Source organism: Ptychodera flava, chromosome 3 (genome assembly GCF_041260155.1).
Source record: "Ptychodera flava strain L36383 chromosome 3, AS_Pfla_20210202, whole genome shotgun sequence".
Taxonomy (NCBI): Eukaryota; Metazoa; Hemichordata; class Enteropneusta; family Ptychoderidae; genus Ptychodera; species Ptychodera flava.
The window spans coordinates 48,194,541-48,200,991 of NC_091930.1; positions in this window are offsets into that span (position 1 = coordinate 48,194,541).

The following is a 6,451-nucleotide window of genomic DNA, read 5'->3' on the forward strand; positions in this document are numbered from 1 at the left end:
GAATATTAGAAGTTCTGCTACTCCAGATAGGATTGAAGCTATCACTCGAATGTTGCCTTTCTTCATGGATGAATACATTATATTTCGCTTTTAATATGATAAATAAAGCTGTTGAATAAAGCAGGTGATATTGTTGCCAGATGCTGCCCACCTTCATTGCTTATTCAACTTTCGGACAACCCCATTTGTTCCTATGCGACAAGTTGGAGGTAATACATATTAGTAAATTATTGTCTACCAGTTTCTAACCCAATTTCTATTCTTAGAGATCGATTTGTAGTTGATATGTGTACATGTGGAAAATCCACAGAAATTATTAGAGATGGCAAAGTTATATTCTTCAAAGATATTTTGTCGATTTTTAAAACCAAAGCCATTGGGCTGTATTGCAGTGAAATGAAATGTTGTCGTTTGAATTCAATCCTGAGAGGAGCCGGCTGATATTCTCCAAACTCAAAAATAAAGGAGCGAATGAACCTGTGCAAATATTAAAGTGCCTGAGAAATAGGCCTAACGTTAACGACAGAAAAATGTTGTATGATTGGCAAAAAGACAGACTTGCTGAGTTGCAGTAGACGGAATTCGTAGCGTGGCTTTGGTAAACCGTCTACTGGTCTGGTTGTGAATTTTCTGTCTATTCCGTCGGTAATGTTGACACAACGTTTCGTCCTAAAAATAGAACTTCATAGGTGAAAAGATGTCTTCAAAAGAAGATACAGACAAAAATCAGAGCGGAATAAGACTTGTGTTTGTCGTAAACAAAGTTTTAAATAAATTTGTCAGGGTAAATAAAATTACAATAGCTATGGAGTGTGAAAACTCTTACCGTTTATGTGTGGCGCAATGGAAAATGGCAATTGAAAATTGATGCAAATGTTCATTCATATTACCGGTCCGAGGTGCTGTGAGCAATTCATATTTGAATGTAAATTAGATGGAGCGGAGCTTGAGCACAATTAATGTTCATACCATTGGGTGATAATTCTTAACTTTGAAATTCTTCCTTGGAGAGCCATCATGGGCCAGTGGCTAGAGCAGTGGACGCACGATCACAGGATGGTGATGTGTCCTTAGACAAGGCATTGTATTCCTCATTGCTTCTCCCCACCATGGAGTGATGGGTACCTGATAGGACAGTGGGTGTCATGCGTGCGTTTAGCTATGCTGTGCTGATTGGTTGCACATGTGTGTGAACTGTTGTTGATGTCAAAGGTCCAGTGACGTGAAGTTATTTGCAGGCATCCTGGCAGGGTCTTCATTTTGTATTCTCCTTCGGAACTGTCCCAGTCATTTACGTAGTCTCAGTAGTCCAGAGCGAGTCACGGTAACCTGGTATGTCTCTAATTCATTCGCTGTCCAAGTCACTGACACTGTCTCCATTGTCTTCTTCCATATTAACTATTGATTCTTTCCTCCCCATTTCACATATCTGGCAGTAATGAGACCAGCACACTGAAGCGCAACCATAAGTCCCCACATGTAGGCTGCCTGTTATTACAGTCGCCAATTTTCTAAAATTCCGCTCTGCGCCTACGCGCCCCATCGACTTGTGTGGCGCGTGGGTGCAGAGAGCGGAATTTTAGAAAACAGGCGACTTGGATGCTAATTTTCGATTGCCTGGCTACAGGAGACGCTGGCACACTCTTGTCTAAGGTCCGGTCCATCATACCATCATCATTAGGGTTATATTTAAACATGAGATACACAGAGTAATAATTATTGTATAAGACGAAACTCAAATGCTCGCCAGTGCTTGGATTGAAGTAAACCATATAAAAGATTTGCCAATCTTGCTTTGTATCAAGACGATTATGCTTAATTGTTTTGATTTAATTCGTTTGGAGTTTATATTATACAGAATGACACATTTTGTTAGACATTCCGTAGGTAATCAGTCTAGAGTACATTGGCAAATTATACCCCTTTTAGCAGGGCTCAGATCCACGGCAGCCTCTGCGACATAATTCAGGAATACTGCCTCTGGGATGGAACAGTCTGGGATAATATTGACGGAACATTTCAGGAAATCAACCTCTCCCCCCCTAGTATAATTTTCAGAGTAGGCGGCGGAAATAAGAATATCTTTTGATGAACGCCAACTTAGCCAAATAATTGACTCAATCCGCATCCTAACGAATATTGTGCAGGACGTTTAGAGTACGTAGTATTGAAGTATGATGTGCAGGACAGGGGTCAGGACCAGAATTTGCGTCACCAATCAGAGTAACAATATTTTAAAGATGTGCACCGTCTGAAGCAGGCCCGTCCAAGAATGCATCCACTGTAACAGTTGCACTTTCTGGCTGGTTAAAGAACAAAGTTGTCACACAAGTACTAGGTGGGAGACCTGGGGATCTTATGGTTGTTTCCGAATTCCTGTTTCTGACAGCATGTTCTATAATCACAAATGACAGTAAAGTTCCATAAAACATGTTGAATCAGTTTCGTGACTTTGTTCTTGCAGCTTGTGAGATCCACCAAGAGAGATAGCCTCGGTTGCAGGGAATATACTTTAGAAAATATGCCAGATGAATGGGGAATTTCTCCGATTAGGGTGGCTACGGCCATGTTTCGTGTCTCATCCTTAATTTTGCCAAATACTTTCTTATTCAGGCTGAGAATGTTATAAATAACTCAGACCTCATCTGAAAACTCAGAAGTGTCTCACAGACTAATAATCTTCCATGCCCAGACACACATTCAAACACAAACGTGTAATGAGAAATCGAAGTTCGGAGATAAAGCTATCCGCGTCTATATGGTAGCAGCATCATGGACGGGCGGCTCAGAGTGAAAAACCTAGCAAAATACGGGCATGAACTCTTTTCATACATCAGCAGCTTATTAAGTTCCAATTATGTCGCCCTGATGTAAATTGATCTGGTATACTCGAGTTCGACAATATGTGTGTATACCGGCACCATTTCGATATATTTCTACCCAATTCCATGTATATCATGTACAAGGTATCAGGTGCAGCAGTCACACTTGGCAGTTCATGTTCATAAAAGCTGCCGAACACTTATTCATCATGCAAGCCCTTTAATTTGCATACTGGCCGCATTCAGTAAATTATTAGTGAAATTATAAAAGTTCTTCTGACTCGTTCGGAAGGTACCCTTTCTTGAAATGCTTGTGTACGTTGTTATTAGAACATTCTCACCAATGTTTAACTTTGGCTTTCTTCCCTGACTAGTCAGGGCATATCCATAAAGTGCTTCAAGTGCTTGATGGTCATTCTGGGGCGTCTTATATCGCGGTTTTACATGAATATTTTCATGCATATACTTGGTACAGTTGTAGTTTTCAAGAAATTCAGGTAACACATTGGTGTGATGTGTTGTTTGTTTCTGAGCAAAATACTTCCATATATCAGTCCTTTCAATGTCCAGTTGTTCAACAACAATGGCCATCTTACCACTTTACATGTGAAACCAATGAATATTCTCATGCAAGAGCCAATTTTGTATCTTTTTGTTTGTAAATTCCCAACTTTGATCAGTTTGTAAATTTTATGATTGCCAACTAGTTGTGTGAAGTATGCCCTTGAATGCAATCAAAGTGTCATCAACGGTCCTTGTCTGAATCGGCACAGCCAAGGTACATTTGCTGAGGACATCAATTAATGTTAGTAGATATCGGATCCAACAATGATTGTTGATGGCAAAATCCTGCATCTCGAATTCTGTTCATACTATCATTGTCAAGAAAGGTTTCAATGATAGTACAATGGTGAATGGGTCTCTACGATGTATATGTCAGCTGAGTCTAAAGCCAATACTTTGCACACTAAAGAGTAAACACGAGACAATGTTCTTTCACTTTTCTGTAGACGTTTTAGCTCCACGAAACCTATCTTTGGGTTTTAATATATCTCTCCATAGTTGTTGTTTGAGCTCATCATTGGCATATAAAATATATATGACAAATTAGGAAAGGGATCACAAAAGGCATTCCAGGGGATCTTATCAGTATATTGATGAAACTGGTTCACTATAGCTAGTTATGCATTTCTTTTAATTACACGCCCGTAGTTGACCTCAAAACAATAAGCGCAACAAATATTTGAGAGCTTGTCCATTCACTTTCTTCATTATTTAGGATATATGATATCAGGAAAATGCACGATTTCAAAGCAATGATGTATTTGAGATAGATGGCAGAGATGTCAAGATTTTTCCTCAGTTGTGGCTGAGTGACAAATTAATGGTCATTGTTTTCTCCAAGGACTAATATCTATGTCACTTTGTCCCTAATTAACATCAATGAGTATGAAACCTGTTACAGCCTTCTTAATCCTTATACTAATTCTATCATCCTCAGTTCTTAACTTTGTACATTTGAAAACCACTGAACCATGATTAGTTTTATTGTCTGCAGGAGTGTACCCATTTTTGAATGTTGAATGTTGATAACGTAAGAACACTCAGTTTATTATCAACTTGTAGGCCCACAACGTTAACGTTTTATCGATTGCCAATAAAGGTAAGGAGCCTGGCTGGTATGGATGCTATCACTGCAATGCCATCGCCACTGTTTGTCCATCTCTGCAACTGGTTTGTGTGTCTACTATTACCCCGAGTGGTGTGATTTTCAAATGCAGTGGAATTCTGATTAACTACAGTCTAGGGTTCTGTACTGGAATAAAACCATATAATTCCCGTGCCTTGTACTCTCTTGCAGTGACATCATAGTATAAAAGTGAGTGATCGACCGTTAAATAGTCTAGCAACTTTGATGGGTTGCAGGGAATATTATATATTGTAAGATGCAATTTTGCACCCTGAAAAGGCATCAGGCACTGTTAGTAGGTCACAGATGTCCAAATTAATATGCTGAAAGGCTTGAAAATAAGGATATTTAGGTAAATCCTGGAAAATATATGCAGGAACAATGCTTTCTTACTGCTTTGACGTTCAGAAAATGACAAGGAAAACTGAATTGTTTCTCCAAAAGCATTTGTTTCATAAAATACCAAAATTATTATCTTTATTAAAATAAACATTTACAGCTTGACAGTTGCAGTTGTGTTGTATGTAAACTTGTCAAAAATTTGTATAATTTTAGTACGGATATTCCCGTAGAGTTGACATGATGTGGTTAAATTTATGTCTGCTTAATGTACAGCAGTGTAATAAGGTCATACTGTGTTACAACTAATCTGTATGGATCATCCTTACACAATGCAATGTGACGCGGTGCCTCTAACTGATTTTCACCTTTATAGCTGAGGAATTCACCATCACAATTGAAGTGAACTATTCTCTTCCCCCAGAAATCACAAACATATATGCCATCTTGTTTGCGATCAAAACACAAACCGTATGGGTTCATTATGAATCCCTTTCCGATGTCTCTTATACTTTGCATGTGGTGATTCAAAACATGAACACATTTCCTATCAGCATCTGATACAAAAATACATTGCTCATTCACAATCAGACCAAAGGGCTCTCTGACTTGTCCCATTTCAGTTCTTGCAATGTGTTCACCAGATTGCTTATATTTTCTTATGTACCCATTTTCATCACCAATGAATACAAGGGCATCACTACCCAAGCACAGGGCGGTTGGTTTGATTCCTTCATTGCTTCCAAAACAGTATAATATCTCGCTTTGATCTGAACTTACAACAATTTGGCCATTATTGTGATCACTCATAAAGTACGTGTCATTATCTTCATCCACTTGTACATCGAATGGATCAAATGGCATCTGGAATCCATCAAATTGTAGGATTAAATCACAATAGAGTTTGACTGGATCAATAACCAGAACCCTATGATTCTCATTATCACATATAACCCATTGACCCTTTTTATTAATATATATTTCCATGGCCTCACAAAAAGTCGCCCGCATTGATCCAGGCCCGCACACTTCTTGGACACTTGTTGATCTGTTGATCATAGCTACAAAACAAATAGATAAACAAACATGTTATTGTCTCAGAAGATATCACTGAATGCAAGCCTTTAAATTTACACGAACATACGGGGCACTTACAAGACGAACTTTCAAAAATATAGTGTAACTCACATGTTTTTATAGCAACTTGGTTCTATTTCATGGAAATAAAGTGTTCAGTCGTCCGAGTTAAGTCATCGTGTTGCAGATTAGCTCAATGTTAAACCGATGACATATATTAGGTTGTATATTGTTTTTATGCCAATAACTGATACATGCGCAGTTAGTAGTTTTTGGGCTTGCTGGTATTAAACCTATTACCATTGTGGTAATATTAAAATTCATTCCTAAAATTTAATTCAGAGTTTTGCATTTTCTATCTCCATGAAATATCCCCTCCCTGCCATTCTTTGTTGCTCCTTCTGTATCAGGGTTGAAATGCGAATTACTTCTATTTTTTAATGTGTAATCTTTCCATTTTTATGGTTTTTTCCCCTAATTTTCTGTAATACTTGTGATTAATACATACTAAACTGTGGTGGTC